Raw genomic sequence first — 15,137 nt, 5'->3', positions numbered from 1 at the left:
TAGATTTTCACAAATTTAAAAATGTATTTCTGGGCAGCCCTTGGCCCAGTGGTTTAGCGTCGCCTTCGGCCCAGGGCCTGACCCTGGAGACTTGAGATCCGGTCCCATGTCAGGCTCCCTGCATGGAGCCTGCTTCTCCCTCTGCCGGTGTCTCTGCCTCTCTCTCTCTCTCTCTCTCTCTCTCTCTTTCTCTCTCTTGGTGTCTCTCATGAATAAATAAATAAAATCTTTAAAAAATAAAAGAAAAAATAAAAAATAAACAAGTATTTCCTCATGAAATTATTTTTGTTTTGAAAAATATAGTTTTCATTGTTTATGTTAACATACAATGCATTTATTATTTAATATTATGAATTTAAAATAAATTAATATTTTCAAAGTTTAAATTTCTGATATAGTAGACATTAATAGATATGTAACTCATGCAGACAAAAGTTCTGTGGGGCCTTCACTAGTTTAATAAATGAAAAAAGTACCTGGTTTCCAAAAGTTTGAAAACCATTTCTCAAATCTATGTAGCTGCCAAATAATAAAAATCAGTAACTAGACCTTATTCTGTTGATGCCTGGCTTCTTGAGCCTCTGATTTACCCGATTTAATACTCAGCTTCTTCACCTGATTTAATCCTTACAGTTTCTGATTTCTTAAATATAGCCTCCTCTTTCTTAACACATATGCTCTAAATGTCTCTAACTGCCCCTGATAGTTGGTGTTAGCTCACCATAGTTTTTGGACTCCAGGCATTGACTTCAGTCTGCCCTTTGCCTGAAGACAACATCTGCTTCGAGATGGCTCCACTAGCCCAGCGCATAGGCAATACTTCTCATTTGTCCACATTTGGTATCTATAAGATGGTGTATAATTTTATCTAGATTACTGAGTAATGGTTGTAGTCTAAAGATGGCTTATTATACTGCTTTCTCAAATTTTAGTAACATTTCTAAATTATATACTAAAATTAATTTTTAAACTGACTTGTTAAGCATGTGGAATTTCCTCATATACAGCTAAGATAGGAGATCAACATCCAGCAAAGCAAATATCATTCATTAATATAAATGATGTTAATACCATATTGTGTAAAAAGCGACTTGCTGGGCTCTTGGGCTCCTGTATTCAACCATGAGCACTGCAGGTATGCCACCTTTTTTGTGATCACTATTCTTCAGGTCTTTTTATGGTCACATGTAACACAAACAGTTTTAAGTAAAACAAATAACTCTGGGCAACCAGGGTTAGAACTTTTAATACAGCAGGGCCAAAACCCCAAAGCATGGTATAACTGAAGAGAGTCCGGGCTACCTCACTTTAATGAGCTCCAAGCATAATATGACACAGTATTCTTAAAAATCCAATCATGGGGGATGCCTGGGTGGCTCAGTGGTTGAGTGTCTGCTTTCAGCTCAGGGCTTGATCCCAGTCCAGGGATTGAGTCCCGCATCAGACTCCCTGAGAGGAGCCTGCTTCTCCCTCTGCCTATATCTCTGCCTCTCTCTGTGTGTCTTATGAATAAATAAATAAAAATATTTTTTTAAAAAATTCAATCATGGTATTAGCAAGATGACCCCTAGGTTTTTCCTAAGAGTTTTTGTACAGTTGCAAGCATTGCCATTTGGTAATAACTTCTCCAGAATCATCTCATTAATGCCAGCTAAGAAGCTTTATTCTTTTTACTGCAGCCCTGTCCATTTGTACTTTTTTTCTTCATAATCCTTAGCTTGTATAAATCAAAGATGATAAAAGGTAAATAAAATTAAAATGACATTCCAGTGCATTTCCTCAACAGACACACTTATAGCTGCCAGAAAAGCTAAGGGTAAAACTTTAAGTTGTATGTATATATGCTATACCTATATATATGTTTGTCTGAGTACCACATTATGGAAGTGATAAAGTAAGAAAATGAACTGAGATTTGAACTACAAATGTTTTCCCTTGGGCAATAATCTTTTTGGCTTCCTTTGGCCTATATTGCCATAGAAAAAATCTTTGGCAAATCAAGCATCTAATGCAGTTTATTTATAATACTGCACCTGTTTATATAAGAAATGAATGCATCTGGAACATTATACTTTTTTATAACTAAACTAATAATACTTAAGGATTAATAAACTAATTATCATCTAAATGTAATGAGCCATTTTATCTGGAAATAAAACAATCTAATAATATCAGAGGCACAATGAAAGACATCAATAGATCCTTAAATGGAGTCCTGACCCCTACTTCTACACATGTGAAATTATAGCTGTGAAAGGATAACATGGGTCATCAGTTATCTCATTATTTGTAAAAATATATGGTGCCTGCTACGAAACAGCTATATATTTGGAAATATTTTTAAAATGTACAAATTTTACATATTTTGAGCAACAGGTGAGTACATTTCTGACAGAAATATTTCAGTTGGCTTTATTTACCTGACAGTTCCAGTGGAAATAGAATTTTTCAATTAACTTTTTCCATTATGTGGGAAAAGAAATTGTTAAGTACAATCTAAATTAATAAGGAAAGGAGTGTCTAGGAAGATTACAAGCTGAATATGTGTGAACCCATATATACCATCCACACCTGAATTCTTCTTGATTAGATAAGAACAGAACTTGGGATCCGTATTCCTTGGTAAGCCAGTTGTTTTGGGGTTTCAGTGTTCATTTTCATTAGGATTGGTTAGGAAGACATAATTTTGTGGGCGTACAGCATGTAGAAGTAACCCATTTAGGTTACTTCTTCAGAGAAGCAGGACACTAAGAAAAGTAAATATATTAGGTTCATTGTTTTTCAAATATAGAAATGTTATAGTAGGATCGAGAGGCTTTCAAACATTTCTCTGATGTATTTCTTTGATTTTAATAGAAGAGATACTACTTGGATGGTTGTACACAGCTTTAGTATCAATTATTTTGTGCTGTAAAATAAAATATGAGAAGGCATGCATGCTCAATGAAGGAGTTGCTCACTGAAGGCCTTTGGTGCACATAACCTCCTACAAAAAGGATTATATATTCCTAAATAGTATCATTTAGAGTAACATTTTTGCTTCTGGTATTCATTAAGAAGGAATAACGTAAATCACTGGCTTCCACAGAAACTGTTCCCCCTGGAATCTGGAGATAATTGAAGACTTAGCCAACCCCTCTAAGGTAGCACCAAAATATGGTTCACCTGCATCGCAATGTGATAGGAAAGAAATGAGGACAAATTCCTGAAATTTATGAGTAAGAGACAGGCAGGGCTAAGTAAAGAGAGATGGGTAGGAGGCCATGAAATCAGGCTCACGATACAAAATCCCCAAAATGCTGAGATATTAGGAAACCAGCGATAAGGAAATAAACCAGACCACCTGGGCCCTGGATGTTAGGGAGTATTTTTCTTTGGCATTTACAATGCAATCACAGAAAATGACCAGATCACAAAGAAGTAAGTCATTAAGAGTGTTATCAATAGTCCTTGCTCAAACTAAGATGGCACAAGAATCTCAAGGCCACAAGCTTCCTGGTCAAATTTTCAATAAAAGAACAGCCTAAAAACCTTTAATGGCAACCCTGTCAGGACTCCTCCCACTCCTAGAGCTTTTCTGTATTCTTCCTTAATAAACTTCTATCACTTTACTTACTCTCCTTTGTCTGCAAGATTCATTCTTTGCCTCCATGCGACAAGAACCTAGCTCTCCTGCTTCACTTAGACTTACTAAATCAACAAGACTCATTAAGTCAGATCTCTGGAATGGCAACTGGGAATCTGAATTTGTTACAGGCACTAGATATTATTCACATAGTAGAAATGTGAAACTATTTTTTTCAGGAAATAATTTGTATTTATATAGAAGATCAGGAATGAAGTATTTTCATAGGAACAGACTGATACCACAAAAGCAATGATTCATAAAAGATCATTGAGTTTAATCAGGATTAAAGTAAAATGAGACTGAGTGTCCTAATTTTAAATAATTATTCTTTCATTATATTATACTGACCCTATGAAATATTTCCACAGCTTTCCTCCATATAGAGCTTCTCCAGATCTAATACCAAAACTAACAGAACCTAATAATAATTGAATATTAATATTCAATTTCTACAATTCAACTATTTTAGACATACAGCCACATAGAAAAGAGAAAAGCTATAAATTCCAAATATTTTAAGCTCCCCAGTATTTCAGCAAAGATGTTGAGGTGATTATGTCATTGCCGTATTCCTATCTGTGACATTTTCATTAATGTATTCCTGTTTGTAACATTTTCATTTTAGTCTCTCAAAAGTGGCATAAACAAATTTCAATGCATTAAGAGAAATATTAAACTGCAACAACTAATAGAAAAATGTAAATCACAGCTACCTAAGGATTTTTATAGACTACAAATCTAATTCCCATTTATAAAGTGGAAGCCAGCAATTTATGTATGAAATAATATATCCTTTTAAATTTTGTGCCTTTAATTTAGCTTCTCTTGCAAGTGTTCATAGCGCTTTAATTCCATCACATTGCTCAAAGATATATGTTTCCCTGGGACATTTTAAAACTGCAAAATCTCACTTAGGTCTTCAAATGCTAGGAGATTACTTTCTTGAGTCTCAGATTTAATGATAATCCTGTTAAACAACTGGTAAACAACAACAACAACAACAACAAAAAGATGTTGCTTTGTGTGTTTGTTATGTGTGTGTATACTGTGCTATAATTGGTATTTTATCCTAAAAGACTTGAAACCTTTTAATCTTGCTTAATTAAAAAAGTCATTTATAATTCTGCTTTATCTCCTTTCCTGTTTTGTCTACACATATACTAGGAGGAGAAAGATGAAGTTTCTTTATTTTTCTACAGCATCAAGGACTCTCAAAACACACATTATGAAATAAGAACCAAAATCTAAACATAACAACGCCAAGTTGTGTTTACCAAATTTGTAAATCAAACTGATACCTCATTAAAATGATTGAAAGCACAGAAGAGCAGCTCTTCAAGCATGCATCAGAAAATGCTAAAATTATACATGCTTGCTTGAAAGGCTCACAGTTTGACTGCCATAGCCTTCCTAGACACCAACTGATATGTATAAAAGGGTGCCAGCCAAGATAAGCCACCAAGCTGATCTGTATAAAAGGAAATGGTGACATATAATGCTTATTTCTATTGTCAGTGTTAGTAACTACAGAACTCACATCTAGGGCAGTCTGGGTGGCTCAGTGGTTTAGTGCCGCCTTCAGCCCAGGGCATGATCCTGGGGACCTGGGATGGAGTCCCACATCGGGCTCCCTGCATGGGGCCTGCTTCTCCCTCTGCCTGTGTCTCTGCCTCTCTCTCTCTCTGTCTCTCGTCAATAAATAAATAAAATCTTTAAACAAACAAACAAAACAAAACAAACAAAAAAAACCCTCACATCAAACCTAGTCTTAGGTGGCTTTAAGAAAAAGTCCATAGTATTTTACAAGGGTGGTGATGGAGGTGACAGAAATCTGAGAGTACAGGAAAGGGGCCCATGAAGAGAGAAAAGATGGGGAAAAGCTTCTTTCAATTAAAAAGTTGCAGTCTCTAGCAGGTATTTCTTTTGAATTATAAAATACAGAAAAAGCAGAATGATATTGGGGCAGCCCGGGTAGCTCAGTGGTTTAGCATCCCCTTCACCTCAGGGCCTGATCCTGGAGACCCCGGATGGAGTCCCACCTCAGGCTCCTTGCATGGAGCCTGCTTCTCCCTCTGCCTGTGTCTCTGCCTCTCTCTCTTTCTGTGTCTCTCACGAATAAATAAATAAAATCTTAAAAAAAAAGAATGATATTAATTTTCCATCTGAAAATAGGCAATGACATTTTAATGTTGAAGGATAAAGTTTTATGTCTAATAGAATATGTGCTTTAATGCCATTCCCTCCATGTTAGAATATCATCTTTAGAGTTATTTTTCTAAAGCTACATGTGATTAGCAAAAGTAAACATGGGAATTTTGCTCAGCCTTTTTATTTCAAATTACAGCGCACGCTGAGAAAACATTTCAACTTAATATTCATTAGTCAAATGAATTGTTAACATTCATCTTGGCGTATATTCATGTTTAGGATTGATTTGCTAAAAGCTTGAATAGTATGTACAGTACAGAGAACTTACATCCATATTGCAAAGACAGAATAAATTACTTCGAATGTAGACTATTGTCATAAAAAAAGATGTTTCAGACTTGCAAAAACACACATTACTCCCATCTGGTAAATGGTAACTACTAAAATATTTATAAATATCACATTATAATTCACATGTCACACATGGTAGTGATACTCAATTTTCGTGTCTCCCAATTAAAAGCCATTATGTATTGTATAATAGACATTTGTGTATCTAACAGAAAAATAAATGATTTCTTTAATATCTCCACAGGGATTACTTACTCATCCTGCTGAGCAAATAATGTAAATATAATATTGAAGGAGGTAAAACACCATGGCTTACTAAAGATTATTTTTGTTTGTTTTCAATAACAAGATAGAATAAATTGTTTCTAGATGGGTTTAGGCTCATAATTACTGATCTCAATTTTTCTTTTAAACATTCTTTCAATCAAATGGTTGGATATTGTGCATTTAGATATTTTCTGTAGGAATAGTGGGTATGGTCAAGCAACATACAGAAAAGAAGCCACTTCCCACAAGTGCTTTGAATAAAGACTCTAATTGATTATATGACTCAAACATAAATCATACATAGTTAAATCACAACAACTGGATTGTAGTTAATTTATAGTGCAGAGAACATTTGAGTGCAATTACACAGGTGATAAGAATAACTAGACTCCAGTCCAAATGCAAAAACTTTTTATAGAATAAAGCATGTAAAGGCACAGTCATGATATATTAGTGTGCCAGAAACCTTCTTAAATTACCTTCAGATTACAAAAGAAATGTTGAAATATCCTTTCATCATTTCTAACCCCTACTCCCGAATGTAAATTCTTTCTTGAGATTTTGTTTTCTTAGGGTTTCTTACACAGAAGGTCAAATAATAAATTTATTATTATTATTATTATTATTATTATTATTTACCTTAAGGGACAAATACAAGGTAAATCAAACACACTCAGGGGTGCCTGGGTGGCTCAGTGGTTGAGTGTCTACCTTCCGTTCAGGTTGTGATCCAGAGGTGCCAGGATCGAGTCCCGCATCGGGCTTCCTGCATGGAGCCTGCTTCTCTCTCTGCCTATGTCTCTGCCTCTCTCTCTCTCTCTCTCTCTCTCTCTGTGTGTGTCTCTCATGAATAAATAAATAAAATCTAAAAAAAAAAAAAGACTCAAACACCAAGAACAGTCTTATCTTTATTTTTTTTTAATTTTTATTTATTTATTTACTCATAGAGACACAGAGAGAGAGAGAGAGTGGCAGAGACACAGGCAGAGGGAGAAGCAGGCTCCATGCAGGGAGCCCCACGTGGGACTCGATCCCGGCTCTCCAGGATCACACCCTGGGCTGCAGGCGGCGCTAAACCGCGCACGGGGGCTGCCCCAGTCTTATCTTTTTTGAAGTCAGTATGTCTTCCACTGTAAAATCTCCTCAAACAATCCTCCTTTGAAGATTTTCTATTGAAAATGATTTGTGTTTCACTATTCCTAAATTCTTCTTCTATTCCCCCATATATTATATTACTATATCATATTTCCTTTACTGCGGGACTGTATTATACCACTCTCTGCAGTATAACAAAAATTCAACTCAGTCATCAAAGTGCCTTTATATATGGTCCATTTTAAATTAACCTTTTCTGTTTATTATATATTCCTTAACCATGGTCACTGGGCTACAGGTCTATCTTTCTCCTCAGCTTTCCAACATGCTTTATATCTGCTATAACAAAACTATTTTCTTTAAAACTTCTGTTTCCTTTAAACTTTCTTAAAATACAAATGGACACAAAAGTTCTTTGTCAACTGTAAGGCATTATAGAAATATTTATTTTCTTTTGTTGTCATTGCTTATTATTATTATTGAGCAGTCACTATATGACATACTATTCTAGCAATCCTTAAAGCATGGTCTGAGAACACCTAGTGTTTCTTATACACATTCAAAGTCTCCCAGGAGGTTAAAATTATTTACATAATAATCTAAAACTTTATTTGGCTTTTTTTCTCTCATTTTCTAATAAATTCACAATGGTTTCCCAAAAGCTGCATGACCATTAGTTTTGATGATTAATGGAAACTGTGCTTCTGTATTTCTCAATTTTAAAGTTCCATAAGCTTTAATCTCTAATAGGATAAAAACCACTAGCTATATGGAGGATGGGAAAGGTTTTCTGCAAAGAACAGGATAATAAATGGTTTAGGTTTGGCAGGCCATATGGCATTTGTCACACTATTCAACTCTGCCATTATTATGAGAAAACAGCCATAAACAATATGAAAATAAATATGGTAGCTCTGTTCCAATAATAATTTATAAAAAGAAGAGATGGGTTAGATTTGCAGGCCACAGATGGCCAAATTCTTTGGTCTTTGGAACCTCACTATTTTTTACAAGTTCAAAGAAGTATTGAAACCAACAACTTTGAAAACTACAGTGAAAGTCTACTAAAGCTGAATTAAGTCTTGTTTGCTTCTCAGAAGGGTTGTCTACCAAGTAAAGTAGGTACAAAATAGTGGGATGTTTTTATATTGGCAATGCGTGAAAGATGATATGAAATGGAAAGGGTAGAAACTACTCCACTCCATTCAAGGGCAGGGTCTGAAAATACCAAGAAACATATCATAAAGAAATAATACCTATATTTTCCAGTCGACAGACAAGGTAGGGAAAACCATTTTGGGTTACAGAGTTCTCTTTTCTTTGCTACACATAAATCAAGTCACAAGGTAAAGCTTAGAAAATTTTTTTTTATTTTATTTTTTATTTTTTATATATATGCTTTAAAGTAAAATAGGGTAACTTCATAAAAACGGATTTGTTTCAGCTAAATTACTTATTATTTTTAATTGTTACTATTTTCTTTTAAAAATCACAGTTCATTTTTTATCTAAGATATTTTTATTTTATTTTTTAATTTTCTTAAATAAATTATTTATTAATAAGAGACACAGAGAGAGGCAGAGACATAGGCAGAGGCAGAAAGGAGCAGGCTCCATGCAGGAAGACTGATGTGGGACTCCATCCCTGGTCTCCAGGATCATGCCCTGGGCTGAAGGCAGACACCCAACTGCTGAGCCACCCAGGTGTCCCATAAGATATTTTTAAAGTAAGTAATTGGCTAGTGCAACCAAATTATATTATATTCTCCAATTCACTACCTATCTATTAGTCACAGATTCTAAAGGTGAATATTTTTCCACTTAAATTTTAAACTATTTATACTCATTAACTCATCCTGTACAGGAAAAGCATATCTGATGCTAAATTTCAAACTCAAACTGTGAAGATTAAAAGTCAAAAGTAGTAAAAATAAATTTAGCAAGAATAATTAGTTAAGAAATACACAAAATAAAAAGATGTAAAATATGACATCAAAAACATAAAACATGTGGGTTGCAGAAGGTAATAATGTAGTTTTAGGATGCAAAATCTCTTCTTTTATTTTTTTAAAGATTTTACTTATTCATGAGAGACACACAGAGAGAGGTGGAGACATAGGCCATAGGTCATGGGAGAAGCAGGCTCCCCAGAGGGAGCCCGATGTGGGACTTGATCCCAGGACCCCAGGATCAACCACCTGAGCCAAAGACAGAGGCTCAACCACTGAGTCACAAGGTGCTCCTGCAAAACAGTTCTAAGAAGAAGTTTACAAGAGCACAGACTTACCTCGAGAAATGAGAAAAATCACAAATAAAAAAACTAACTTTACTTGTAAAGGAATGAGAGAAAAAAAAAGAGCAAGCAAAGCCTTAAGTTAGTGGAAGGAGGAAAATAATAAAAATTGGAGTGCAAATAAATGAAATAGACAACAAAAAGGCAATAGAAAAAGCAATGAAACTAAGAGCTGGTTCTATGAAAAGATTAACAAAATTGACAAAACTAGCTATACTGAACAAGAAAAACTGATACAAATGATATCAAGAGAAAAAAATCATAAGAAACTAGAATAGTTCTATGCCAATGAACTGGACAACCTAAAGAAATGGATAAACTCTTAGAAACATATAACCTACCACCACTGAATCATGATGAAATTGAAAATCTGGATGAACTGATTCTTAGTAAGGAGATTGAATAAGTAATCGAGCTCCCAACAAGTAAAAGCACAAGACTACACAGTTTCACTTGTGAATTCTACCAAGCAGTCAAAGAATATTTATCACTTATTCTTCTCAAATTCTACTAAAAATTTGAAGAGAAAGGAACTCATACAACTCATTTTTTTGAGATCAACATTACCCTGATACCAAAACCAAAGACACCACAGTAAAAGGAAAATTGTAGGCCATAGTAAACACATATGCAGAAATCCTCATCAAAATATTTGCAAACCAATTTCAACAATACATTAAAAGCACCATATACCATGATCAAGCAGGATTATTCCTGGGTAACAAGGTTGGTTCATACCAAGAAATCAATCAATGTGATACTCTACATTAACAAAATTAATGACAAAAATCATATGATTATCTCAATAGATACCAAAATAGCTTTTGGCAAAATTCAACATCCATATATAATAAAAACTCTCAACACAGTGGGTATAAAAGGAATGTGCCTAAACATAATAAAGTCCATATATGACAAACCCACAGCTAACATCACACTCAAAAAGTTAAAAGCCTATTCCTTTAAGACCAGGAAAAAGACAAGGATGCCCAGTCTCACCACTTTTATTCAACATAGTATTGGAGACTCTAGCCAGGAAATTAGGCAGGGAAAAAAAAAAGAATAAAAAGCAAGGGACATGGGATCCCTGGGTGGCGCAGCGGTTTGGCGCCTGCCTTTGGCCCAGGGCGCAATCCTGGAGACCCGGGATCGAGTCCCACATCAGGCTCCCGGTGCATGGAGCCTGCTTCTCCCTCTGCCTGTGTCTCTGCCTCTCTCTCTCTCTCTCTGTAACTATCATAAATAAATAAAAAAAATTAAAAAAAAAAAAGCAAGGGACATGATTTTATATAGAGAAAAACCTAAAGACTCTACCAGCAAACTGTCAGGACAAATTCAGTACGATTGCAGGGTATAAAATCAATATGCAAAATACATTGCATTTCTATAAACTAACAATGAACTATCAGGGAGATAAATTAAGAAAACAATCCCTTTAGAACTGTATCAAAAAGAATAAAATATATCTAGGACTAAATTTAACCAAGGAAGTTAAAGACTATTACAAGAAGACTATATGACAGTGAAGAAAGAAATTGAAGAACACACAAATAGATAGAATGCTATTCCATGCTCATGGATTGGAAGAATCAATTTTGTTAAAACATTCATATTACCAAAACCAATATACAGACTCAATGTCATAGGGAGCTGTGCTGCATATCACTAGCCCAGAAAAAGATCAAAATTAAAAAAATCAAAGTATGGTTTCTACTGAATGACTATCATTTTCACATTATCACTAAGATTTTATCAAAAATCTGTCACATCAAAGTAATATAAGTTGGGGACTGCTTGTGTCTATAAACCACATCCTCTTTATCCATTCATTCATCAAGAGACATTTAGGTTGTTTCCATATCCTGGCTTTTGTAAATATGCTACAGTGAACATAGGGAGTGCATATCTTAAACACTTAAAATCCATATAACCACCCTGTTTTTCACTTTCAGTATTCAATATATTACATGAGATTCAGCAATTTATTATAAAATAAGTTTTATGTTACACAATTATCCCAACTGTAGTATAATGTAAGTGTTCTGAGCACATTAAAGTAAATCAGGTTAAACTATGATATTCAGTAGTTTATGCGCATTAAATGGACTTTCAGTTTATGATGTTTTCAACTAAAATGGGTTCACTGAGACACAACTCCATCATAAGTCAAGCAAGACCTGCACAATGGAATACCATACAAAAACAATGAAATCTTGCCATTTGCAATAACATGGATGAATCTTGAGAGTAATATGCTGTGAAATATCAGAGAAAGACCAATAATATATGATTTCACTTATATCTAGAATCTAAAAACAAACCAAATGAACAAACAAAACAAAATTCATAAATACAGACAACAGATGGATGGTTGCCAGAGGGAAGGGGACAAAATGGGTGAAAGAGATCAAGAGGTGCAAACTTCCAGTTATAAAATAAATAAGTTAATGTAATATACAGCATGAGGACTATAGTCAATAATATTTTATTAAAAATTTGAAATTTTCTATGAGAGAAAATCTTTAAAAAGTTCTCATTACAAGGAAAAATATGAATTTGTATGGTGACAGATGATTTAGATTTAATGCTGTGATGATTTCACAATATATACAAATATCAAATCATTATGTTGAACACCAGAAACTAAAATAATGTTGTATCTCAGTTATACTTCAATTAAATGTACACTCAATATCATTTTTTTCCTTAGGACGTACATACCTATACAAGTGTATGCAAATTGCAGGAAAGGTACTGGAAAGAAATTGCTATAGCTTTTCATCCAATTATTCTAAAATTTATTTTATTTATTTATTTTTAAAGATTTTATTTATTTATTCATGAGAGAGAAAGAGAGAGGCAGAGACAAATGCAGAGGGAGAAGCAGGCTCCATGAAGGGAGCCCGACGTGGGACTGAATCCCGGGACCCCAGGATCATGTCCTGAGCCAAAGGCAGACACTCAACCTCTGACCACCCAGGCATCTCTCTGACCTGTCTTTAACTAGTCAGTTCTCTAAACCCCTTTGTATATCTGAAATAATGTATTATTTATTGGAAATCATGTCCTAATATCACTTTTCTTTCATGGAATCTAAGCTTCTAGAGTGTATAAACTGTGTCTGTTTTATTCATTAATATACCCCCAGTAATAGAGTAGTTGGTTCATAAAAGATTTTTATATACTACCTAATTAAATGATTAAATTTACACATTCCTTCATTCCTCCACCTCATAAAAGAACTAATTTTTATGCCAGCAGGTGGAGATTACCCATAGACAATACTCTAATTTTATAATGCCAAATGATGACAGTACTTAAGGCCAAAATAAATACAAAACCAAGTGACAATAGAAACATTTAAAATGGTTATGGAGAAAAAGACAGGGCTTTAATATGTCTTTGCCTAAGACATTTAGTAAAATTCGTCCCAAAAAACAAAACATTTGAAACATAAAACTTAAACAAAAACTTATATAACCTCCGATATTCCTGAAGGCAATAATGATGATAGTCACTGGAATGATAATATCTTTGTAACTAGTACCAATGTGTGTTCATTCATAGCAATATAAATATAAAGTTATAGGAAAAATTCTTAGGTTGATGTTAACAAAGGAAAAATATTTTCTCAACCGACTTTAATAAGAGATCACTCTACCATAACTGACATTTTCAAATCAATGCTGCAAAAAATAGATCTTCAGCCCTTACTACCTTGACATGAATCTCAGTTCAACACATATCTGTAAAAACATTCTTTTAAAGCACTTGGTTTTCCATTTCTTGGTTACTCCTGCAGAAGTTAAAGTGTACTAGTTTTTGCTAAACAGTGATTATCACCCATCAGAAAATAACTGAAGTAAAATTCTAGGAAAAGAAAGGGCCCTCAAGAGCACATTGCTGTAGCAACAAGCTGATGTCTAAAACTATTCCTTTTTAGCATCCAAATTTTTGAAAATAGATCATCTCTATTAGTACAGTGTTCTACAATTCTACTCTCTATTTATATACTATTCTACGGTCCTTTAAAATTGGCTAACACTTTATTCCTCATATATATAGGAGTTTATGTGATGGTTCTAAAATCTGCATATGTTAAGCAGGGCATATATAATTCCTTCATCTGAATAAGAAAATTCTACATAGAATTAAGGAAAGAGCATCAAGTAGTCAAAGGCAGTAATTTCCCAAAGCTCTAGCTCTAGGCAAATTTGCTTATTAATGATACTACTACAATTATAAATGGATGAAAACACAGATATTCATTCCTTTTTTTTTTTTTTTTTTTTTATAAGAGGGATGGTAGGGACAGAGAAGAAGAGAGAGAAGAAGAGAGAGAGAGAGCAAGAGAGAAAGAATCCTAACCAGGCTCCACACCCAGTACAGAGCCTGACACAGGACTCCATCTCATGACCCTGAGATCAGGACCTGAGCCAAACAAGAGTTGGACACCTAACTAACTGAGCCACCCAGTCACCCTGAACAGATATTCACTGATAGTCCCTCCGTGGAGTTAATCATTAAATCATGTGACTCAATACACTCCAGTATTTTATAACCTTAACTCTGATGTTCTTTATTGATATCTGGCTTGTAGTAGTAGCATATTTATGCTTACTAAATACTATCTGAAGTCCATACATGCATTTCTATGGGTATTTCCTAGTGTGCTGTCAATACTAGCTCCATGGTTGTTATTAGGTATCATGGAAGAAAAAGGCTTCTAGAATCAAATATGTTTGGAGAAGTCTGAATTGACAAAAAAAAAAAATAATAATAATAATAAATTGACCTTTCCTCTACAGTCCTTTTTCTCAGACCTGTAAGTATGTACTTGCTCATTTTTTTAAAAAAGATTTGGTTTATTTATTTATTTATTTATTTATTTATTTATTTATTTATTTATGAGAGACAGAGAGAGAGGGGGGTGAGGCAGAGACACAAGCAGGGGAAGAAGCAGGCTCCATGCAGGGAGCCTGACATGGGACTTGATCCCGGTCTCCAGGATCATGCCCCGGGCTGAAGGCAGCACCAAACCACTGAGCCACCCGGGCTGTCCTGTTCTTGCTTACTTTAAAAAAAAAAAAAAAAAAAAAATGAAGGACATAATATGAAGTATTTCTCAAATGATTTTATTACAAACAGTTTTATCTCTGAAAGTATCCTGATGTTCTAAATTTTGCCCTTTATTAAACTGAATCACTGAAAATTTGAATAGAACCATAAAAGACCCCAAATAGCCAAAGTAGCCTTGAGTAAGAAGAACAAAGACATCATAATCCCTGATTTCAAACTGTATTACAAAACTGTAGCAATCAAAACAGCATAGCATTGGCATCAAAACGGACACATA

The 15,137-nt window shown here is 34.4% G+C and overlaps 1 protein-coding gene across 3 annotated transcripts in view; it reads right to left on the bottom strand.

Moving 5' to 3' along the window:
- Window positions 1-15,137, bottom strand: part of GRID2 (glutamate ionotropic receptor delta type subunit 2) — a 1,466,011-nt gene that overhangs the window by 922,582 nt on the left and 528,292 nt on the right. The window lies entirely within an intron of this gene.

This window comes from Canis lupus, chromosome 33 (assembly GCF_048164855.1).
Source record: "Canis lupus baileyi chromosome 33, mCanLup2.hap1, whole genome shotgun sequence".
NCBI classification, from domain to species: domain Eukaryota; kingdom Metazoa; phylum Chordata; class Mammalia; order Carnivora; family Canidae; genus Canis; species Canis lupus.
This window is presented reverse-complemented; position numbering and strand designations above follow the sequence as displayed.